Genomic DNA, 26,225 nt, shown 5'->3' with positions numbered 1-26,225 from the left:
ACACTAGAATAGACTTTCAAGGGAGGTTGTGGAATCCCCATAATTGGAGGTTTAAGAACAAGTTGGACAAACACCTGTCAGAGAAGGTCTAGTTTGACTTGGTCCTGCCACAGCGAAGGGCTGGACTTGAAGACTTCTAGAATTCCCATCCAGTCCTACATTTCTATGATTCTATACTTCAAATTCCATTGACATCTGTGAAAGTCTTTCCATGGGATCGAGCCCTTTGTGACCATCCAGGAATATAGTATATAATACTAACAAACTTCAACAACAGCCAAAAATTATCAGATCCTCAATAATGTGGTAACTTTTAGGTATTTATTTTTATAACTGTTTATTAAGGCAAAGTTACAATAAAACATTAACATACTACATCAAACATTACTTATTCGGGATCAGGTTAAATATTCAAAGAACCTGGCTAAAGATTCTGGCTTGTTATAATCTAAAGAAAGATAGTGAAATGGAATAGAAAAGCACAATTATCAAGAAGAAACAAGTTACATGAGCTGGCAGTTGTAGTTGCTATTTGAGGGGCAACAAGCTTTTTTGAAGAGCTCTCATCTGGTAGCCTGGTCAGAAAAGGTTACCAGAAGAGTAGCTTGTTCCCCTTGGAGACACCAACATATTGAGTGATAGGTAAGCTGCTACTGGCTTACTGCTCCTTAGGGCACCACTTTGAACCACACCCCAAAATGCTTCCCCGTCCCCAGCAACACACACTCCTGTTGCACTCTGTCTTCCATTTCACACCCCCATTGTGTGTGCCCACCTCAAAGATATCAAACAACAACTGCCTCATTTTCAAGTTGGTAGCCCTTGCTGAAAGTCTTTTCCACAGCCACTATTATTTGCAACAACAGGTCCTGATCTATTTATTTACTTATTGCCTCTCCAGAGAGGTCTGTCCTATGACCTCGTGACCTTTTTCACATCAGTGTGAATTGCATCTGAAGCAGTAGCCAAATAACAAATGTCATCTGTCCTAAACAGAGCGCCCGCCCTCACCCATGCTGCCTGCCACCCACCCTTCTGTCCTATTGAATATCTCCCTCCCAGCAGAAACCCTTCAGCTTGCCATTCTGAAGGAAGCCAAGTTTCACTTACACAATTACATCATCTCTGCTACATGTGCTTCTACTTCAGCAGTCTTGTTTCATTTGCTTCTTGTGTCTGGAAAAAGGGACTTTCCTTGATAACCATTCCGCCAAGTGCTATGCTCTGTACATTCTTCTCCCCGCCTCATATTAAATATTTTCCTAGTCTTTCCCTTGCAGTATTTTTATTGTCCTCTTTTGTTCCTTCTCCTTCCATCATCTACTAATAAAATAAGTTATACAATCCTCGTAGTATTTGAATTTTGGAGATACTCCCGCTACCTTTCTGTCTTTTTTATTTCCTCGTCCCCACCAAACAAGATCTGAAGATGACAGCAGGTTCAGCATTGTGACAATGAGGAAAAAAACTATATCAGAAATGTACATATTTTGACCTATGCCTTTGGCCCAAGCCTGCACACCTTTTTTTGCAGAAGTAATCCAGGTAGTCTTTACACACTGAGTAATAAAGTATCAATGGGAATAAGGGTTTGCAGTATCACGATGTTTATGGGGATTTTTTTTTTAAATCTTTTTGTTTGTTTTGTTGCTCTGTTGAGACCCTTGAAATGGTTTCTTATCACTGGGGTGGAACCAGAAAGAAGCATTGATGTCAGTTTTGGGACATAGCTTGTTATTTAAGAAGTTCACAGTTTAGGGAGGGTAGCATTTGAGCTGCGGAAATAATTAGCTATGATAGTGCGTTCACATTCTTCACTGATGTCTACTGAAGAAAAAACGAACAACTACTGGCAAGTGATGAGGCCAATAACCAAGACTTCTTTGAGAACTTCCACTACCACCTTTTGTAAATATTATTGTGGGCTTGAACTGTATCTTACCTCGATTCAGCCCTATTACTGAGTTTTATCTATACAATTCCAGTCAAATAGTATTCTACTCTGAAAGGGGACTTTGTTTTAAAAAAAAAGCGTAATGGGGATTCATATTCAATTACTGATGAATCTTTTAAGGTGCTGAGCACTTAAGCATATGCTAAATTTTAAGCATGACATGAGTAGTCCCACTGATTTCAATAAGACGTCTTTGGTTTTTAAAGTTAAGCATGTGCTTAAGGACATTGCAGGATTGTGGCCAAAATACTCAGCACCTTGCCAGGATTGAGCACTTAGTCATAGAATATCAAGGTTGGAAGGGACCTCAGGAAGTCATCTAGTCCAACCCCCTGCTCAAAGCAGGACCAATTCCCACACAGATTTTTACCCCAGTTCCCTAAATGGGCCCCCTCAAGAGATTGAGCTCACAACCCTGGGTTTAGCAGGCCAATGCTCAAACCACTGAGCTATCCCTCCCCCCCACTTATCACTCCATGTTTTTTTCCCCCCATGGTGACCCTATGCATCGAATTAACTAACTACCCTGGCTTATATCATCCACTCGTCACTTGAATCTCTTGGCTTCCCACAAGGATAGGTGATGAATAAGCCTCATGTTCTCCTATGTGGTCTTTAAAGCACTGAGCCTTGGCTGAGCATATAAATAATTGTCGACACTGGAAAAAAGCTTTGTCTCTCAAAAATCACATTTCCCCTTAATGCCCTTGATATAAGGGTCTTGCAGAATTGTTAGTACCTTAACATTCATATTAGTTCAAACAGGGCTGTTTATCCACAAGTATGGTGTTCAGACCAATATGCAGGTTTAAGTAGGACAATGTTCAAGTTAATCTGTACACAAGGCTAGCTCGTGCTCTAAGGACCAAGGTGAGCAAAATTTGGCTGTGTATAAAAGTAGCATTAGAAAATCACTGCTGATTCAAGCACATTTTACAGCTGACATTTGTTTACAAAAAAGTAGCATCAATGAGACGTCTATGTGTTCACAAGAAACTCTTATATTGTGCAGCTGAGGACTTGAAAGGGCTTGCACTCTGGCCTTAACCGTGTATGTTTGTTTTTTACTTTCATCTCTTCTCCCTAAATCCCAGTTGGTTTCATTCTTCTTGCTGGTTTTAATTTGTTCCTTTATTAGACTCTCTCTTTCTTTCTATTCCTTTGCTCATATTTTTGGATTCTGATTTTGACCACATTGTCATAACGTGAACCATAGACATACCTAGCTCTAGAACCTATTCACGTCCTCTTCTGCTAACACAGGGTGCTCATTAGTGATAACATTATGCAGCAAACTTGAGGTCATCAATTCCAAAAGAAAATTATGTTATTGTTTGGCTATGTAAAGATTGAACTTAATAAATCTTTTCTAATGTGCAACACATGGCCAGATGAAATCTAGTATTTATTTGCCTTATCTTAGGCATTTTCCTCCCTCCTTTAAAAATAGCATGTTAATGATAAAGAATTGGTCCATATCTCATGGTTACTATGAGAAAGTGATAGCATTTGCACTCATGCAATGAGTACTGTTATAGAGCAAAATGGATCATTTCATTTGATTTTATGTTAGGCATTTGCCATCCAATGTGTTCAGTAATAAATGTAAATACGAACCTAGAGCACTATTTTTCCAATGTCACCCAAAGACCAAACTAAAAGTTGATGTACAGCGAGTTTAATTAGTATCATATGCAGCAAAGGGGTTTGTAAAAGGTTCCAAATTAAAAAGCCAACTATCAGAGGGATGGGAATGTGTAGATAGTTTTTATTCCCATGGGTTTAGAGAGCACTGATTCTAACAGTTGTAATTAAGTCTAGTTTAAATTAATGTAGTACCTAGTCTCAATGCATGTTGCTCTTGTGTAATCTGCCAATGCCTGGCTCATAAATATCATTTTTGCTGTCCCTGATAAACTGGAAACATTTTGTTAAAATAAACTATTGAATAACTGGGGTATCATAAATGACTGCTGCACTAAACAAAATATTTAATATGTCTACAAGCTACCATCCAAAATTTCATCAGACAAACTGAAAATATGCTTTTAATTATTTGTGAAAGCATGTCTATCTTTTGTATTCAGCATACTGAACATTTCTACAAAGTTCCCAGGATACATCTATTATTCTAGTCTATTGTATATGTTTCTAGCAGGGTAACCCTTTACTGAGCACCCCCTCAAGGCCAGGAGTCACTTTGCACCCTTTCCCTTCTAGCCCTCTCTTGTGGCTGCCTCAAGAACTGCAAACAGACTTTCAGGTGGAGGACACCACCTGCTGCCTATTTTTGTTAGATCAGCTCCAATCCTTAACCCGCAGGGTCCCAAAATAAAATCCATCACCACTCCATAGTCCATATTTAGCTCTGGTGTCTTCTCTTACAGCCAGAGCTCTTCTTCTGTCCCAATCTGTTCTCACAGCCCATGGTCCCAGCTCTTCCCAGCTGGAGCTCAGCTTTCTGGAACTGGTTACTAGGCCCCCAAACTTCTACGTCCAAACTCCATCCAGGTTTTCCCACAGGAGCCTCCAGCTCCTGGACTCCTCTCTGTCACAGCTCCTTGGTCTCAGGGTCTTCATTGCAGGAGCCCTTGGCTTTAGCTCCAGTTTCATGAGTTCCCCTGCTTCATTGCAGCCAACTCTTTATAGGGCAATCACCCTGATCTTTCCCAAGTGTGGCTCATTCTGTAATCAGAGTTGGCTGGCCCCAGCCCTCAAGGATGAGTCACCGTGTTACAAGGTTCAGATACCACCCTCATCACCGGAAGATCGGAGTGCCTTTTAGTAGTGCGTTAAGTGACATGACTAACATCTGTCATGTATAGTTTGTTCTCTCCCTCATCCTGTCCTTAGAAGGAGAATTATGTGTACTTAGTTTTGGTGGGGGTTTTGTTTCAGATGTATATACTGCTCTGTGTTTATGTTAGAGAATGCAGGCCAAAGAAACGCACCTTGCACTTGGACTTGGAGGTAATAAGGTTTGTGATGGTCCTTAGTTTGGGGCAGTTTGTTCCATAGTCTTGGACCAGCCCCCGAGAAAACTCTGTCTCCTGCACAGATGGACTTTACCCTTATTGGAGAGAGTTCCATTATTTCAGAGGTGTCAACCATGGACCTCATCCCAGAACTATAGGCTTTTTAGATATCCTGGGCTCAGGTTATTGAGTGTCTTGAAGATAAGGATTGAGACCTTAAACTTGACTTGATGTTCAATGGGAAGTCATCTGTATAAAGGACTCATGGTAGCCCACATTGCTGAGGAGATGTGCTGCAACATTCTGTACCAGCTGGAGCTTCCTAAGGACAGAGGACTTCATGCCCAGGTATATTTCATTGCTGTGGTCCAGATGGACTATGGTAAAGGCAAGACACAGGCTATTCAACAAGATTTACAAACAAGATCAAGTATGAGAGAATTGAGGAAAGTAACAATAGTACCAATCTATAAAAAAGGAGATGAGAGAGCGAACGAGAACTACAGCGGAATCAGTTTATTGAATGTACTGGAGAAAGCATTCACCAAGCCTCTGCAGAGGAGAATGAAGAGGTACGTGAAAGTGGTGCTTGCAGAGAAACAGGCCCAATTTAGACAAGGAAAAGTAGTGCAATAGAGCAGCTAAGAAGAGACATATAGAATTACATAGAACTTGTTACAACATCTTCATGGACTTCAGTCAGGCTTTTGATTACCTTTGGCAGAAAGGGTTATGTCAAATTTTGAGAATGTGTGGCAACCCAGATACACTGATCAAACTGATAAGAGATCTATAGCAAGTCAGTGAATATAGTTAGAATAGTCAAGAAGCTGATGGAATGGTTAAGGATGACTGAAGGAGTGAGACAAGGATGCATACTATCATCAGATTTGTTCAACTGGGTATTGGAAACAGTAATGGCTGTAGCACTGAGAGATGAAATGGGATGAGGCATGTTATGTGGGAGGACAGTGAATAACCTAAACGATTTGCAGATGATATTGACCTCATAGCATTGACCAAGGAGAATTTACAGAGAATAGCTGACAAGGTAGACAGGGCACATAGAAAATTCCAATTAAAGATCAGTATGACGAAGACAAAAAGTATGGCAATTGGAAGACAAGAAGTAGAAATAGAGTTCAAAGTTGGAGACAAAAAACTAGAACAAGTGGGAAAGTTTGTGGAGCTTGGAGGACTAGTATTGAAGAATGGGAACTATGAAGATGATACAAAAAGAAGAATTGGACTAGCTGCCATTGTATTCAGAAAAGTCTGCAAGATCTGAAAGACTAAAGACATTTTGATAAAATTAGAAGGTGAGTATTTGAAACGATTGTTGTGCCAATACTGCAGTATGGATCAGAATATCAGAGTCTGAGGAAAGCTAAGAAATGAAAGCTGTTGACTGCAGAAATGACTGGCTAAGGGGAACAGAGAGTTTCAAGACTACCCATAAAAAAATGAAGTGATAAGAAAATGGCTAAGGGGAAGAAGTGACATGGTTACAGAAGATTTAAGGAAGATGACTGCAATGATTTGGACATGTGTCAAGAATGGACCCAGAAAAAATATGATACATACCAGAGTGCAAGGAACTCAAAATAGAGGAAGACTGACAATGCATAGGATATACATGGTGAGGAATGATGGAACAAAAAGGTTTAATGATGAACAAAGCCAATAAGCTGGTACAAGACAGAAAGTGGTGGAAAGATTTCATGAGGCCCTATCATTACTGTTAAAAGGCAGATAGGAATCAAAGAAAAAGTTGTAGTAGTCTAGATGACAAAGGCACGTGTAACTGAAGCCAGGTCATTGTCCACCAGCATGGGATGGAGTCTCCTACCAAACCGGAGACAGTAGAAAGTGTTATTTGTGGATGCTGCTACATGAGAGCTTAATGTTAGCAAAGAATCCAAGAGCATTCCTAAACTATGGAGTTTACTGAAATGACCAGCTGTGATCATGCACTTTCAACCTAAGGAAACTGCACAGTGGCTGTACATTCTTCAAAGTGCTTGTTTCCATCCACCTGCATAATTTCCATTTTGCTTGGATTTTTGCATCAGCCAGCTATTCTTCATCCACAAGCTGATCTCATCCAAGTCCTGGGTCACCTTGGTGGTAGTGGTATGCTTGTATGTGATGAAGGTTAGATAGAGATGTGTATCATCTGCACATTGCTAGCACTTGATTCATAGATTCATAGATTCATAGATTCTAGGACTGGAAGGGACCTCGAGAGGTCATCGAGTCCAGTCCCCTGCCCACATGGCAGGACCAAATACTGTCTAGACCATCCCTGATAGACATTTATCTAACCTACTCTTAAATATCTCCAGAGATGGAGATTCCACATGTTGAGTCCATGTTGTCATACCAGTTCATCTAGTGGCTGAATGTACATGTTAAGAAGTTGTCTTCAGCAATTATAGGGCCCAATGCAAGGTGAAGAATAATACCTGGAGCTCCTGAGCACCTTCAATTCCCAATGGGTCCTATCAGCTCCAAGGGTTGTTCAGCATTTTACAGGATCAATCCCATATTCTGACTAGATTTGGGATAGCTTTCTGGATGGGGAAAAGGAGGAGAATTCCCCTCAGAAACTTAAGTTGAAAAGCGATCATATTGTACATAACCAGAGTAACTTTAGTGAATAAGGCACCATAAGAAAACTATAGAACAACAAATACCTATTGGTAAAATCACCACTTTCTAACCTTCATAGCTGGTGGGAAGAATCAAGCTCAACACTGGTGAAGTAAGTTTTATCTTCATTATACAGCTGGAAAAACTGAGCCATAGAGAGGTTAAATGACTTGCCCAGTGTCACTCATGCAATTACCCAGTTTGCAAGCCCCACTTACCAGTTTTGCTAGAGCAAATGTGTATTCTTGTGCATCTAGGAGTGAGGCTGTATTTTACGGGCACTACCTTTGCATCCCTCTTTGAAAAATCTAGTCCCAACAAAGCCCCTTTGGCAAGCTCGGATACAGAATAATTATCCACAAATGCGGCTTTCAAAAATATCACTCTCATTGGGAACCCACCCTGTAAAAAGATTGTTGGTTCTGAGACTGCTATAGGAAAACTAAAGAAACTGGGACACAACAGGAAAGGACTCTAACTACCGCTAGAAAGTTGAGCTGCCATTTCAGCCCCCAGTCCAGCCAAGCACGTGCATAATTTTGCTCAGATGAGTAGTCCCACGCAGGGCATAAACGCACAGCATGATATAATAGGAAAGCGTGGTACACCAAAGGAAACATGGGCAGCAATAAGAGACCAGGAGTTTGTTTACAAATCTAGCAGATTGAGTTGACTTGAAAACATGTGCTTTTCTAATCCACGCTATGTAAAATAAATGTCACACATTTCATGCCATACAACACAGTTATTGATGATATTTATGTGCTCATGTTATTCATGTAGCACACTGTCAAGTGTAAGATTTTGGGATTCTACTGTGTTATTACACAGCTTCAGTTTAAGAAAGAGAAAATCCACCTTCATAGACCATGACTTAATTCCTACTTTCAGTAATGACTTGACAAACCAAAAGTGTTCACAAGATGAGCTCTTAGAAACTAAGTGGAGCTACGAATTCCAGTCTCCTCAAATAAAATTAACAAGAAATATCCACTGTAGAAAAGGGACAGACTGAGGCTGACTTAACACTCAAAAATGTTAGGCTGCAGTATGGTTCTGGTTCAGTTCAGTGTCTGGAGAAAAGATAATGCTGGTTAAGTAGAAGACCTAAAGCCTTTCTCATATTCATGCTGGCTTGGGAGTATAGCATTTGCAAATAACACTTAAGGCAGACCCTTCAATGAGTTTTTAAGACCAATACCAAGATACATTTAATTCCATTTGAAGGACAGTAGCAGGATTTTTTTTTTAAACTGGACTAAGTACTGCCTTAAAGTAGCTCTTGGAGAAAAATGAAGTCATTGTTAGCTGATTTTGTACTTACAGAGAACTGCTTGGAAGGCCTGCAACCAATGGCATGTGCCACAGGAACAAAATCTGGGATTAAGGGAGAGAACTCCTAACCCATTTGAATTGTCATACTGAAGTTTGGCACAGAAGATATGGGAGTTTACAAAGACTACTATATACAAGTTTCTTGGTATGATCCTTATTAGAGCCTTATCAGGGCACAGGCATCCTTCATTCTGGCATTTCTAACCTTTTGAGTGCTTGGCTTTGCAACCTTAATATTGTTCTTTTAATATAGCTTTTTTGTGTATATTACATCACCATATATCCACTGCAAATAATACATCTGAAGTATTATTTCCATTATCTGCCCACAAAATAATTGATGTGTTTCACATTTTTGTGGATAAGGCTGGATAGGTTTATAAATTTGGTCCATAATTAGGTCAGGTGTCTGTAATGGGATATGCGGAGGTCTGTATTAACTGCCAGAAATTAAAAAAAAACAAAATCCAAAAACAAATAACTGGCTCCCTACAGAATTGTGAAGCTGCAGAGAAGTCACAAGAAATAGTCTGAGTTAAACTAATCAATTAACTTTTTTTTGAGGGTCTGTTATCCTCCTGCTAGTATGGGTAATAGCCCAAATTACTTCATCCACCAGTGTGAACACAAGGGATAGCATCAGGACAGTCAATCAGAGAGAAATTATGGGACATGGGAGTAGGTGGGCAAAAAAAAAAATCATATTTTTAAATAAGTTAACTAAAATCCTTAACTCAATAAGAACAGCTTTTTTAAAAAAAAGCAGTTTAGTAGTAGAGCTTGTCAAAAATTTTCTGAGGTGTTTTTTGTTGAAATCAAAGCATTCTGTAGAAACATGTTTAGAATTGTTTTTAAATGAAACAAACAAAATGAAGCTTTTCAATAACGCTGAAGTGTTCCATTTTGACATTTCTGGAATTGAATGGTGATTTTTCATTTCAAAATGACTTTTCATTCAGACATTTATTAAAATAAATTCAAAATTGGAATGAAACATTTTGATTTTTTAGAAACTGAATGCTTTGGTTGACTTTAGTAATGCTTTGGTGTAATTCCAATTGTTGGGCTTAGTGTGCAGGTGGCTGGGTGGTGGCCTGTGATATACAGGAGGTCAGACTACATGATCGATGGGTCTCTTCTGGCCTTAAACTGACTGACTCAATAGCCTTTTTAAAATTTCATTTTATGAGAGATTTCAATTTCTTGTTTTTGTTCCATTTTGCCACTAAAATTCTCCCTACAGCCTAAAACTAGCATCCTGGGACAAAAATAATCCTCTGGACATTCCAAAAATCAAATGAGAAGGAAATCCTAGAGAGATTTGGCCTTCAGTATGCTACATACCCTATTGGTCTCCCTAGTTTCAAAGAGACTTTTGTTACAGAGTCATTGAGCTACCTCCCGCTACTGCTGGGTTCATGAGCTCTGGGGTAAAATCCATCAAAAGGTGTTCACATTATGGGACCAATCTGCATAAAAGGATAGGGCTGATGCCAGCATGGCAGAGTCATTTATTGCATTGAATGAGCTCTCTGTGACTTCTTTCTCCCGTCATACAGAATAAAGCATTCAAAGGCCAAGACAGAGAACTCCTTTAGAGTGAAGGAGAATTCAAGCGTGCAACAGGTATCACTACCTAAAGCCAGCCCCAACAAATGGTCACACAGCTGTTCCAAACAAGATATCTGAGTGAGTAGAGAAGTAAGAGGCTAAAAAAAGCTAAGTCAATATTGCAATTCATTTAATATTTTGCATTTGATGAGTCTGATCCAAAGCCCATTGAAGCCTATGGGCATCTTTCCATTAACTTCAATGCTTTCTTACCTGTGGATCTCCAAGTATTTACAAATATTACTTACTTGAGCATCACAACACCCTTGTCAGGTAGATAAATAGGATGAGCCACTGTGTTAGGTGTAGCTGGATTGAATGGTAGAGGCCAGGAGGGATTAGCAGTTTGGCAGAGCCATAACGGTGATGTGCCAAGAGGTGCATGGACATGTCAAAGGATCAAGTGTGCCTTCTTTCAAGTGAAGAATTTTTTAGCTTTGTGTCCACAGAGCGGCAGATAGTCTTCATGCCATGGGAACTGTCAGCAGTCTGGTGGCATGCATCAGTGTGATCCCCAACAGGTCCCTACCCCCAGGAGCCTACAGTCTAAGACAAGCGACATAAAATGGATACAGACAGATGGAATTTTGTCAAAATGATAGTGGCATCAGTGCACTCACATGGGTGTTGTGAAAATAAACACATTAAAGAGTGTAAGGTGCTAGATACCACAGTGATGGGGACACATACATACCTCTCACTGGTTGAGGGGTGGAGGTTTGTGGGGACAGAGCTGAATATCGCTCCGCTTCCCCCCAACACCACATCCTCCACTGCACAGCTTTGATGCCCTAATTTCCACCCCATTCTTCTCTTCACTGTTCCAACACTCCCCCTCATGCTCTGACCCCTTTCTTTCCCCTTGGCTGCCAACTGCAGAGGCCGAGTCTACACTACAAAGTTAACAACAAGGAGTCTGGTGGCACCTTAAAGATTAATCTGTTAGTCTTTAAGGTGCCACCGGACTCCTTGTTGTTTTTGTGGATACAGACTAACATGGCTACCCCCTGATACTTGACTACAAAGTTAGGCTGGCATAAGCCGCATAAGCCACCTGGTGTCGACCTAGATCTGCATGTGTCTACATGTAAATTTGTCTCCCACCAGTGTAAAAGCCCTGTTATAGCAGCACAGTAACGCCGTCTCCCCAAGCAGTACTGAGCCATAGTCAATGTACAGAGGTCAACACAATGTGAGTGTAGAGACGGCATTTCCTATTTCGGCACTAACAATCCTCCAGCAGCTGTCCCGCAATGCCCGACACTGATAGCTCTGGTTACAATAGTGAACTTGCTGTGCAGGGGTCACGTAGATTAGAAGTCCTCCCCCCCCCCCCCCCAGCCCCTTGAAAGCCCCATGAATTTTTGACATGGTTTTTCCTAATTGCCCAGCTTTATGAGCACAACTAGCAGCTTTCCAGTGTTATGTGCAGCTATCCAGCTGACCACGCCGGCTCCATGCTATAGATGCACTCTGGCTTGGAGAAGACAGGAGATGTTGGATCTCCTGGGCCTTAGGGGGAAGAAGAGGCTGTGTATGCACAGCTACAGACCAGCCATACAAGTGTGGACAACTTCTATGAGCAGATTGCATAGGGGTACGACAGGGAACAGCAGCAGTGCAATATAACAGCTAAGTATTGTTGTTGTTGTTGTTGGGTTCAGCAATAATGGAGTCTGGAGTCATGTTTTCTAGGCTGGTAAGGGAGCTAGAACATTGCTGAGATGAGTAACTGGGGACACTGCACCGTCCTGTGTTCTTAAAATTGCGAGCATCATGCACCTTTCCTGACCAGCCAACACCAATGTCGGTGAAGCATCCCCAGTGATCCACTTACACTTGCATAACCATAGAAAAGTAGCCCTTTCTGTTGATGTGCTCTGTGATAAGGTGGTCTGCTGCCAAAATAGGAATATGTGTGTGCTGTCTATTGCTCCACCGCAGGTTAGGAACCCCATTGCTGCAAATCCCTCCACTATGTCCTGCACATTGCCGAGTCACAGTCCTGCACGGCAGGAGATGATTAGTGGCCCTGCACACTTGCATGACAACAGCCCCCGCAGTGGATTTTCCAACTCCAAAATGATTTCCCACTGACTGGTAACAATCCGGCATTGTAAGTTTCCACAGTGTGATTGCCACTTGTGTCTCCACTGTCAGTGCAGCTCTCATTTTGGTGTCCCTGTGCTGGAGCGAGCTTGGCACACAGATCCAGAAATGTGGCGTTGCATATCCAAAGTTTTCGCAGCCACTGTTTGTTATCCCAAGCCTACATTACGATGCCAGCCCAGCAGTCAGTGCTTGTTTCTCAGGTCCAGAAGCGGTGCTCCACCATCTGGAGCTGCTCTCTGAACGCCACCAACAATCTGTAACTGGTGCTGTGGGACCTACTGAAAAATCTGTCCTCCAAAAAAGAGACATGTTTCCTGCTGATTCAGTTCTTCTTACGCCTCTGAAAAATTGGAGGATTGTACATTCTGTGCTTGCAATGCTTATGACCATAGTGCAGAGCTGTGAAGAGATAGGGGACAGTAAGGAGGGCCGTGCGGGTTTGTGAGATTTTTTTTAAAATGTGCAAAAATTACGTGATATAGATGACATTTGGGATGGACACAGTTGCATGCTGGGAGATTGTCCCCTTGCTCCCAGTCCACCTGCACAACTTACTTCTGTCCAACCATGCATTGCCAAAACTTCCCAAAAGACAGCGTGTTGGATGGTGGGAGGTTGCACTGGGATACCTACCCATTGTGCATCAACACAAGCGCTCTTGGTGAGAATGCGCAGCACCAACGCAAGAAGCCAAGGATGCACATGCATGAGCAATGTACTAATTACAGCAGCTTTATGTCTGCTAGAGGTGAGAAGGAGAGTGGAGATGCAAAGCCCCAGGGTCTTCAGTGGCTCCGGCCCCAGCCAAATCCTAATGTCCAAATCAATCCCTTCCAGGGTAGGCCAAACTAGGGGCCCCACTTTCATTTAGTCTTTCAGGAGTGTTGCTGGAACTTCTCCTTGAGTTAATTAGTGAATGTTTATAAAACGCTTTGAAGCTGTGAAAAGTGCTATAACTTCTGGGACTCAGCTGTAGGATATAACTTCAGCACTGCTCTGGGCTAAACAAAGAGCTTGTTACAGAAGAAGCTTATTATTATAATTACTATCAATAGTCATGGACCACTTTCGCTCACACACACATACACACTTCACATATATATTTCTGGCTCCAAATCCATCTGGTTGCTGGTTAACGTATGCAAACACTAACACAACCATATTATGGGCTAGAACGCTGCTCATGCCACTCCTGAAATATCTGCAGAATATTCTCCATGGCGCCAGTTAATTAGTTTAGGATGGTTTGATAAGAGATCAGTAAACTTAATGGATTTTAAAAAACAATTCCCCAAAACTATTTTGGAAGATTCCACATAGCTGCTGTTAACAATGTAATTAGCACCAAGTTTCAAATGTCTGAGACAATTACTACCTCCTCAAGAGGAATGTGAGCTGCAGACTTCCTGGTTTCTCTGCCAGATTGAGTGACATCATATAACCACTGGTTCAAATGAACCATCCCATTTTAATCTCCTATTTCCATTCAGCTCCTTGGGTTATTATCATTTTTTCATTGTTTCTGTTACAATAGGCCCAATGTATCCCAATTGAGATCAAGGTCCCATTTTGCTATGCACTGTATTTATGCATAGTGAGCGACAGTCTCTGCCCCCAAAGAGTTTACAATTTAAAGGGTTGATGGGATTATTCATATGCAGAATGAAAACAAAATTTGAAGCCTCAAAAGGTGTCACAAAATGGAATTGTCCTCTGTAAGCTATAATTATTATCCCCATTTTACATAAGGGAAACTGAAGCCCAGAGCAGGTAACTTAAATAATTTGCCCAAGCTCACATAGGAAGTTTGTGTCAGAGCCAGCAAATGAACCCAGATCTCAAGTCCTAGTGTCATAAAATACATGATTTACCAGTGTTCAGCAATCGAAGAGGTGGAAATAAAATAACAGTAATCTGGGATGAGACTCTCTACCTGTGTGTTTCAGGTTCAGTGGTCACACCATGTCCCCTTCAGCCACCCAGTTACTGTGACACCAGGCTGCCTGGAAGCCCTGCTCTTGTCATACATGCCCAATTCAGTTTCTTTCATTTATGAGTTTTGGCAATGCATAGAAAAAGTCTTTCTTTCCTACAGAATCCAGAGGAAGAAAAGGGAAAAGAGAATTTTCAAGTGGTAAAGCAATTCTTTTAGTGTCCAAAGATACAAGCAATGTATCTGCCTGAGGAATTAGTGGAATTGGAAAGATCACAGAAGCACTGGTAGAGCCGTAAGCAACAGGAGTATCTCTTCCCTCAGTTTTCACACCTCACACTTCATCTTGAACCACAATTCCCAATGGAGAAAAACTCCAGCAAAAACAGCTCCCCAAAAGTCAAAAGTCACAGACTCCAAAAACAACCTTGCTGCTTCCTTGTATATATGCACTCTCCAGATTTGATATTTTAACAACTACTTTTCTCAATATGCATTCTTTAATATAGGTGCAATGCTTGCAGTTTATCAGAGACAGATTTGCCTGAATAAGGGCTGATGATTTTGCTCATTGGTTTAATATACTTTCCCCTAGCTTGGTATATGTTTATTTGTGTGTCCTTCACCTTTTGCCTCTCTTTTTGGTAATTTAAAGTCCTAGCTATTAAAGGTTATTTAGGCCCTTATAAAATGAACTGAGGTGATTACAATGCTATTTGGCTAATGTGGCAACTCTCTGCATAATAAGCGTTGATTTTATTTGTTTGCTTTTGGTGAAGAGTATGGGCAGTGTACAGCCCCAAGACATGTTTCATTTCATTTGGAAAGCAATGTTTATGGGCAGCTGCAGGGAGTTACTCACAAGTGGTGTAAACAAGGAGGGAGGGGGGGGAACATCATCATCCCATTGGGCCCACCCAGCCACCAGATTTGTCAGCTGGGCAGCAGACTAAGGTTAATCCAAATTTGTCTGTGAAAATTGAGCCCAAACAACTGTCAGGATCATAAAAGCTGAAGAGATGGAAAAGACTCCACTAGAACCGATTGACAAGTCTGTTGTTTGGACACTGTTATGGAATTAACAGTGGTTTGTCAGATAAAGAGAGGAAACAAGAGAGGGGTGGGGGGGTTAGTCAACAGGCATCAGAAACCAAGTTAAAAAATTGTTAGAAGTAGTCATTAGTCCAGTGGCCCTATTCAGCACTGACAACTCCAGGTGTTTCACTGGAGCTATAGTCAGTCTATACAAGCGATTCTGATTGGAGTTAAAGTGGTGTAAAGCCAGATTTGTACAGTGGTTTACAAGCTTTCAGCCACATTCTGACCTGTCTATTTTAGGGTTTTATACTGTTGCCCATGTGGCCTGCAACGTGCAGGAGGTCAGACTACATGATCACGGTGGTCCCTTCTAACCTTAAAGTCTATGAGTATCTGAGCACCTTCCACAAACAACTGAAAGCAACCGTGAAATCCCTAGTGGATTTTATGGAGTCTCTGACAACTTCTCCTTTTATGGGGTAAAAACTCTGCTTGAGGAAAGGTTTTTGTTTCTGGTTTTCTCAAAAGATATTAATGTACTTTTGGAGGGTTTTTTTCTTTAGATTGATTTGTTTCAGGGGTTTGTTTTGTTTGCGGTTGGTTGGCTGGTTGGTGTTTTCTTTGGGTAAAAATAGAGTGTTGATGTTGTGAGCATCATTCTTAGGATAGAAAGTCAAAATTATATTGGTGTAACAGAGATCAAAATCTGGCCCAACCTCTTCAAAATACAGCAGACATAAAACACCATCACTGTTCTGAAACAGAACAAAAAAGTATTACTGCTTCTCTCTTACTGAATGAGGCCCAGATTTTTAAAGCTATTTAGCTGTTACTGTGCTCAGTGTCACAACACATAACTTAGGATTTAGGAACCTATATCCCATTTTCTAAAGGGATTTAGGTACTTAGGAGTCTAAATTCCATTGACAGTCAATGAGAAAAACAAGGTGGGTGAGGTAATATCTATTATTGGACCAACTTCTGTTGGTGAGAGAGAGACGAGCTTTTGAGCTTCACAGAGCTCTTCTTCAGGTATGGAAAAGGTAACCAGAGTGGGACAGACTGGTATGCATAAGCATAAGTTGCAAGAAACCCCTTAAAATGCAGTGGACAATTAACATCTTTGCAGTAATAGGACAAAGGAAGGTTAGTAGGTTATAAATTGTTGTGATGAGCCATACAGCCAGAGTTTCTGTTACAGTCATGATTTTTCATGTCTAGCAGTTATAACTTTGAGTTTCCAGGCTTGTCTTTTGAAGATGTTGTGCACGTTTCCTTTGAGGACGAGGACTGATAAGTCAGATATGTAGTGACTGCAAAGTGTTCGCCCGTGGGCAATAGGGTGTTTTTGTCTTTTTATCATTTTTCTGTCTGATTTCATTGGAGAGCTTAGTGATTGTCTGGTGTCACTCACATAGTTGTTGTTGGGGCATTTGATGCAGTGGAGACCTCATCCCCTTTCTATACTATTTGTTATTGTATATGTAACAAGTAACAAGCCTTGTGGATGGGGGGAAGTGGTAGATGTGGTATATCTTGACTTTAGTAAGACTTTTGATACTGTCTCGCATGACCTTCTCATCAACAAACTAGGGAATACAACCTATATGGAGCTACTATAAGGTGGGTGCATAACTGGTTGGAAAATCGTTCCCAGAAAGTAGTTATCAGTGGTTCACAGTCATGCTGGAAGGACATAACGAGTAGGGTCGCGCAGGGATCAGTTCTGGTTCTGGTTCTGTTCAATATCTTCATCAATGATTTAGATAATGGCATAGAGAGTACACTTATAAAGTTTGAGGACAATACCAAGCTGAGAGGGGTTGCAAGTGCATTGGAGGATAGGATGAAAAGTCATTTCATCAAGATGAAATTCAATAAGGACAAAGTACTCCACTTAGGAATACAAAATGGGAAATGACTGCCTAGGAAGGAGTACTGCGGAAAAGGAACTGGGGGTCATAGTGGATCACAAGCTAAATATGAGTCAACAGTGTAACGCTGTTGCAAAAAAAGCAAATATTCTGGGATGTATTAGCAGGAGTATTGTAAGCAAGACACAAAAAGTAATTGTTCCGCTCTATTCCACACTGATTAGGCCTCAACTGAAGTATTGTGTCCAGTTCTGGGTGCCACATTTCAGGAAAGATGTGGACAAATTGGAGAAAATCCAGAGAAGAGCAACAAAAATGATTAAAGGTCTAGAAAACATGACCTATGAGGGAAGATTGAGAAAAACGGAGAAGAGAAGACTGAGAGGGGACATGATAACAGTTTTCAAGTATATAAAAGGTTGTTACAAGGAGGAGGGAGAAAAATTGTTCTTCTTAACCTCTGAGGATAGGACAAGAAGCAATGGGCTTAAATTGCAGCAAGGGCGGTTTAGGTTGGACATTAGGAAAAACTCCTAACTGTCAGAGTGGTTAAGCACTGGAATAAATTGCCAATGGAGGTTGCGGAATCTCCATCATTGGGGATTTTTAAGAGCAGGTTTGACAAACATCTGTCAGGGATGGTCTAGATAATACTTAATCCTGCCTTGAGTGCAGGGGACTGGACTAGATGACCTCTCAAGGTCCAATCCAGTTCTATGATTCTATGATTATCTATGATTCTATGTATAATACACATATTTACACTGAAATTTTCAAAGCTGCATGAGGGTTTTGGCCCTGTCAATCTCTATTAACATTCATGAGATTTAGCGGCCCACTCTCACAGGGAGCTATGAAAAACTCAGTCATAACTTATAATTTATTACTCCAATTGTTTTAGTTTGCTTCTCAAACACAGTTGACAAAAATACAAAATTTGATTTCCATAGCTATTCTCCTGCCATGCCTTCAGTTCAGTGCAGTGCGGTGATTTGTCCTCCTGACAGTAGAAACAGAATACTATCGGTGCACATATGTTTTGCAGCTTAGATGTTGACATATTCATAATGATTGGGAAGGGCAAGTGCTGGGCCTGAACAGCTTTTTTGTTTGAATCCGATCTCACAATGACCTGTTTTCTTTCAAAATATACCCTCTGAGAATGTTATTGTGCTTGTTACAAACTAAATGAACTTCACTTCCTCAGCAGTGTACAGAGTCATTAGGCTGACATGGACTGGAGTCAAACATAATCAGCTAGGGTAACCAACAACGTGCTGAAACAAAGTCAATTTTTTTTTAAATAGCCCTCTAATTGTCAGCATAATAAACATTTATAGCTACATATATTTACTTCAAATTCAGCAAGAGAGACGGCATACACTGAATGCACTATCAGATGTAACTGAGCAAATTCATTACACTTAATACTCTGCTCTGAACTTGCACTATTGTGAGAAATAAAAAAAGTACAGTGCTATGAGTTAAGGACAGATCATCAGCTTGAGAGTGTTGCCTGGCTTTTGTGGAGGATGGGAGAGGAGGAGGGCTTGGAAGAGAGCGAAGCTGGATATTCATAAGAGCATTCAGATCATTTAAAAATGTTACCTTTTTAAAATGCTGTACAATCCACACACCAAAATAACAAATAAAACTGTCCACGGAAAGTTTAAAACTGCGTATTATACATTGGAGCGATTGCAGCTGTTCCACTCCTCTGGGGGAATGCGTATTGAAGCCTTTGTATGCCAACAAGCCTCAGCCCAGAATGTTTTGCTAATAGCAGACAGTTATAAAGTGTTCAAAAGAGAATTTTATAAAGAAACGGCTGACAGGCTGAACTCCAGTGATTGTGAGCGATGCTGCCATAGTAACTCTGTGACAACTCTACCAACGCTATTTTCACTGGCGAGTGTTCCCCAGGCAGAGCACCTAGGCAGACTTCACAACATGTAGAAGTCACATTGTACTAAACACTAGCTCCACTTGCTTACTACAGTGGAAGCATGCCTTGGGACTGATTTTCAGAAGTGCCGAGTACCTGCAATTCCAACTGACGTCAGTGGGAGAGACTCAGCCACGCTGCAAATTAGGCCCCAGGTTTCTCACATAGGTCACAGAAAAGAAAGGCACTCAAACTTCATGGCCACATTTGAAAATGTTGCTTTATGCAGGGCTGGATTAAGGTAATTTGGGGCTCTAGGTGTACCTTGTTATGGGGTCTCCTGAGGCTTTCCCCACTTAGACCCACCCCATGTTGTGGTGCTACCACCCTCTTGAGTGGTGGCTGCAAAGGGTCCCCTCTCTTTTCACAGAGAGGCAGGAGTAGCAGCAGAGGCCCCCTTCCTTTAAGAGTAAAGGAGGTAGCTGCAGGGATCCTCTCTCTTACCTGAAGAGCCATGGCATCGGTAGCCAGGGATGCATAAATTGAATGGCTGGACCAAACCTGCTGCACTCTCCCCCTGCCACAGCCAAATTCCTTGGCTGGTGAGCTGATGGGCCTGTGCAGAGGCGTGGAACTTGGAGTTAATGCCCTTTTAAGAGGTAATGGGAGTTCATGCCCCTGAAAGCTATTGTTTCAGGCTGTCTGAAAATTCAAGCAGATGTGACGGCATATGTAATACTCAGGTCGCCTTTTCAAGCTTTTCTTTGCATTCATGATGGCTGGAAACCTACTTTTAAAAAAACAAACTCTGAGATTCTGCTGTAATTACATGACTCCAGGGGCTGGTGCACTATCTACGGGCCAATAATGTCTAAGCCTGAAACTGGCTCTCTCTTTAGGACCTTTTCAGAAATGCTGAGTACCTACTGATCTCTGACTTCAGCTGTATGTGCTCAACATCTTTGAAAATCAGGCCATAGGCATCTAAAATTGGACATCCAAAAAAGGAGGCACAAAAAATATGCCCTTAAACTCAATTTCCCATCTGTGGAAGGGGGATAATCCTACTTCCCTACTTTCCAAGGTTGTTTTGAGGGTTAATTAATTGACACTGTGGTTGACAGCCTCAGAGGGAAGGCAATATAAAAATACAAAGTAGTGCATATTAATTAGTAGTATTACTGTACATCTCTGCACTTTCAAAGTGGAGCAGAAAGTATTAGCTCTAGGGCTCTCAATAAAATCAGAGAAAAGGGGAATGGTGTATGATGGCATCAGTAGGGTAACCCCAGGATTTGTCTAAAGAACAATGCCCTAGATGCTCAAAAGGAGTTAGGAAACTAGGTCCCTGATTTAGGTGTCTAAATCCTAGTTTTGGCCCCCCTGCAATGCACTGTTCCACTTTGGATAAATAACTTAAGAGTGACTGGAGCAGGGGAACTGGAGTCTGGATCTCTTACATCCTGAGTGAGTGCTCTAACCACCAGGTTATAAAGCCATGCTCCCTCCCCCAAAGGGAGCCCCATATCAGAAGATCCTATAGCCCAATGGTTAGAGCACACACCTGAGAGGTATCAGATTCCTGTTCAAATCCTTTCTCCCCCTCAGGTGGAGGGAGGACTTGAACAGGGTGGGGCATGGTCTCCCACATCCCAGGTGAGTATGAAGGAGCTCCTCCTCCTTCCCCCTGCTTCTTACAACAAACACCTTAGCTGCCTGGATTTAGGTCCCTTTCTCTGTGAGGGAGTGGGGTTTAGCACCCTCCCTCTTGTTAGCATCTCCCATTGGCTAGCTTAGGCAGCTCCTCGCCTAGCATGCTAGGTTTTGTGAATCGCATTCTAAGGCACCTAGCTCTCCCCGTTCATTGCACAGGGAGCCTCTAGAGAACCCAGACACGTAACTCAGGTTTTGTGAATCGCAATGTTGTTCCTGTGATTTTTCTAGGCACCTAGACACTGCGGTGCAACATCTAAGTCCCTTTGTGCATCTAGTCCAGCGTTCTTCAGCAAAGTTCAGTCACGTCATGCACACAATACAATCAGCCAACTGTGGACAACAGCTAAGTGTCAATGTTTAATACATTTATTTTTAAGAAAACAAGGGAAACCCAAATAACTAGATGGCAGTTAATGTCCCACCTCCACACAGTTCACCATCAGAGAAACTGCTACTTATTTTTATTTCCATCATTTGCAAAAGCCTTTGAAAATATTGGCTTTCCAAGAGGCATTTCTGGGTCATCAAGATTCATGACCCCTGTAGAGAGAAAGACTGCAAAGGCTAAAACAAAAATATCAATTAAAAATAAATGAAAATTGCTCTTTAAAGTTCCTAATCTTGCAGACCTTGCTCAGATGGGGAGTCCATTTAAGTTACACCTGAGTTAGATTTGGGTCATAAAGATCCTACTGCCTGGAGTAAAAATAACTCCAGAATTTCAACCCCACAGTCTTTGAGTTGTTGTTTTTGTGTGTGTGTGTGTGATTGTTACAGTGCGGCTTGCCCCTGGACTGAAAAGCCTGGGGCTAAGCCAGCCCTGATTACAAGATGAGCCCAACCTGAGCAGAATCAGGTATTTTAAATATAAAAGGCAGCAGAAAGCTTCAGAAAGGGAGTGTAACTGAGAGAGGTAGTTGGGATTGCTAGAGGAAGGTGGCCTAGTAGCGAGCTGGGGAAGCCTAGGACAGGAGACTGAGACCTGGTGAAGCTGGAACTGAAGAAAGACTTTGCATTTGTATTGAGACTTTTTGAGTTCTGTTTTGGACAAGCTCTGTTGCCAACTTGATGAAAACTGAATTAAAGGACTTTGGGCTGAGAAGGTGACTGGAAACTTTTGAGTTCTTGAAAGGGAAGTAGAGGTGGGTGGCAGCCACAGTACTACCAGGGCCGGCTCCAGGCACCAGCTTGGCAAGCAGGTGCTTGGGGCGGCCACTCCGGAGAGGGGCAGCAGGTCCAGCTATTCGGCGGCAATTCGGCGGACGGTCTCTCACTCCCGCTCGGAGCGAAGGACCTTCCGCAGAATTGCCGCCGCAGATTGCGATCGCGGCTTTTTTTTTTTTTTTTTTTTTGGCTGCTTGGGGCGGCCAAAACCCTGGAGCCGGCCTTGAGTACTACAATGATTCTACAATACAGATGCTCATATAAGCACCATTATAACATTACTACTCCAATTATTCTATAATAATAATACAAAATAATAAAGATGAGACTGATTCATCAGTTGTAAACTACCTGTGTTCTTCACCATGTATTTCAAATTCAGAAGCTTCATAAATTCATAGACTGTACAGCCATAAGGATCCATTATGATCATCTAGTCTGATCTCCTACATAAATCAGACGATAGAATTTCACCCAGTAAATCCTGCTTCCAGCCCCTAACATCTGGCTCAGCTAGAGTATTCTCTTTTAGAAAGACATCCAGTCTTGATTCAAAGACTTCAAGGGATGGAGATGTCTGGCACTATTTCTTCAGACTCATCTTATCCCATAATAATGGCCAAGAATCTCTTGCACAACATCAGCTTCATGGCTCCATATACAGATGTATCTTATTGATGAAGCCAGCTGAATGCTGCTTTCAGTGAGTGTGAAAATCATCAAAACAGCAGACGGCTTGGGTATGCCTACACTGTGCAAAAAATAAATAAATAAGTGGCAGCAACTCTGGGAGCCTGGGTCCGTGAGAGTCCGTGTCAGGTATGAGGCTAAAAATAGTGGCATAGGCATTCCTGCCTGGACTGGAGCCACGGCTCTGTAACATGGCAAAGGGGTGGGTCTTAGAGCCTGGGCTCCAGCCTGAGCCAAAACATGTACACTGCTATTTTTAGCCCCTTAGTATGAGCCCAAGTCAATTGACCTGGACTCTGAGACTTACCTTTTATTTTTTATTTTTTTTTGCATTGTAGACATACCCTTAAAGGCATAAATGTTCTGGGCCAGATCCTCATCTGGTGTAACCTGCATAGCTTATTTGAAGTCAGGCTAATTTAGTTTACACCAGTGTAGGATCTAGCCCTAAATTTCCCTAATTCCCCCCTCCCCAGACAATCTTCAATGGCAGTATCACAGAAACTAACCAGCTGGGGAGAAGCAACAAAAGCAAGAGATTAGGTTCTAATAAGAAAGGACAAACAAACAGGCTAAACTGTAGGGTTAATTTACTGTACAGGGCTAAATTCTGCCCTGATTTACACCCTATGAAACACCACTGAATTCACTTGAGTGGGGGTGTAAATTAAGGCAAATCTAACCCAATATCTTTGATTTTTGTCAGCTAAAATCCCAGAGAAGAATTCTGCTCTCATACCCACTTACGGAACCCCACTGGAGTCAATGGGCTACGTGGTTGTAAATGATTGAGGAATATGGCCCTGATGTTACAATATATGGTGCTGTTAGCTTTCTTCACAAAATGGCTCATCTAATAGATTTTAATCTATGAGAATAAGTGGTTACGTTGCATTTTCCCTCCACAAGTCGTTTGATATCAGAGAATACATTTGCTCAGGGCCTCTGCTTTTCTGCCTCTGTAGTCTGCTTCAAAATCAATACTCTGTGCCAAATTCATTCTGGGTGTAACTTCATTGACTTCAGTAGAGATACAGTCCCAAATGAATTTGGTTCTATCAGCTTATCTGCATATTTTACGATTGCTTTGTTTACAACATTTACAAATTTTCACTGACATCGAACCTCAGACGGGTGCATCACTCAATCTGTAATATCAGGGAGCGCCCTGCATGAATCAGAATTGTCAGCACCACCAATCCTCTGTAGTTTCAGCCCGACGACTTCCACATGGGCTGGAAAGAAATATAGTAACAGATTTAATTGTTAAATCAAAGCTTGGGAAGTTACCAAGTTGTCCAGATGCATCTGTCCTGCTGCTGGAATGCTATGTTGCTTGCGTGAATGCAGGGTTCCTTTCTGAAAGAGGCCACAAGTGTTTCTGTTTAATCATGTCATAAGGAAAAAGAAAATAATCAGGAATGTGCATGGGCAATCTGCCCTTCATCCCACCCTTCTAATGCACAGTGTAAGGAGGGGCTTCTCTCTAGTTACATCAAGAATTTTGCAAGACGTCAGCTGGACATAGTTTGAACTACAGGGAGAGCTGAAAAATCTGTGCACAACTTTCATGTGGTTGACTTCACTGTGATCAATCATAAGTGTCATTGGGAGAACAAGAGAGAGATGATTTGCAGGATGTTAGAACGGCTGGTTATTTTTTGCTTTGCTTTTCCACATTCTCCTTTAACATGTCTAAAATATTATTATTAATTATTATTTATTATGTGTAATGTGGTAGCACCTTGGAGCCCCAGTCACGGAGATGAACCCCATTAGGATAGGCACCATACAAACACAGAATTAAAAGACAGCCCTTACCCCAAAGAGTTTACAATCTAAGTATAAGAAGAGACAACAGCTGGATACAGACAGATGGGGAAGCACAAGGAAACATTGAGACAATATTGGTCAGCATGATAGGCTATGGTTTCAGTGCACCAGCTGCCTTTCCAACGCCCTAGGATATGAGAAATAATATACAGTACATCAAAATCAACCTAATAAAAATGTAATGTAATCAAACAGTTCTGTTATGATAAACCCAAGTGGTTTTCACCAGAACAGTTTAGAGACAAACACAAATAAAATGCCAAGAGTTTTGCAAGGGATGTAAGCCCTCACACTTCAGCACATAAACCAACCTTTGATGGTGTGTTAAGCAATAAACATCCCCCATGAACAGATTATTCCATAACTGCAGGATTTCTTGTACCTGGTTCTGGTCAAAGCAGCTGGTTCTAGTCAAAGTCTAAAATTGATTACTGGACTAAACCGACCATTTATGTTTCTTGTGTGTACACATTTTTGTGTTTGTTACAATAGATACAAATGTTTATTCCTATTAAAAATACTCAGAATATATATATAATTTTATACACACACACACAACCTAATTTTGCAAGACTTAAGGTTGTCACACAGATAACATAGATGACACAAAACCACCAAAGCAGGGAAATACAAAAATAAGTCACCTAGCAGTAAATACCATCTACTCCTCCACCCACAGAAACTCACATTCCCTCTTCTGCAGCTAGTGTACGCCACACACCATGCATCACAACCATAACTCTGTCACTGTCGGGATGTCAGATTTCCACCACAAATCTGCATAATTAAGATGGTGAAACTACTGTTGTTTGCAAGAAGATCATACTTGGTCACAGAAACCTTTGCATAGCAAAGAGCAGTTACAAGAGCCAGGAAGGTGTTTCCTAGTAGCTGCCTAGTTGCGGATCAGTGTACTGCTATCCTGGCCTAGAAATTCTCTTAGAGTTTACTGTCACCCCTTGTGAACTACACAACAGCACCCCACCAAAAAGCTATTTCGAATTCCAAGCATCTACAATATTTCTTTTGTGGTACATGAAGGGGGAAAAAATCTCTCACTGAGTTCATAGTGGTTACGGAAAGGATGAACTTTATGCTTTCATAGCCATTTTTTGATGGTGGTGATATTGCACAAGGAATTATATTGATTGGAGAGATTTAAGATGTAAGATACCTTTGTGTGCTTTGTCACTTTCATTGGCAAACCCTGTATAACGGAGGCGCTAAACCCTATCAAACTTTAGACTGCTCACTATCCATTCATATCATTTTAGTCTGATGGAATGATAGCATCCATTCATGTTAGCAGACAAGAGGACACTGTATGTAATACAGAAGGCTGGAGTGTCTCTTTGATAGACTGTTTCTCACATGGAAATAATTCTTTACAGGCCCTTTAGGCTCTTTTTTTTTTAAGCTGGCATTATTATAATGGGCCAGCCAGAGACATGGC

The sequence above is a fragment of the Emys orbicularis genome, chromosome 2 (genome assembly GCF_028017835.1).
Source record: "Emys orbicularis isolate rEmyOrb1 chromosome 2, rEmyOrb1.hap1, whole genome shotgun sequence".
NCBI lineage: Eukaryota > Metazoa > Chordata > Testudines > Emydidae > Emys > Emys orbicularis.
This window is presented reverse-complemented; position numbering follows the sequence as displayed.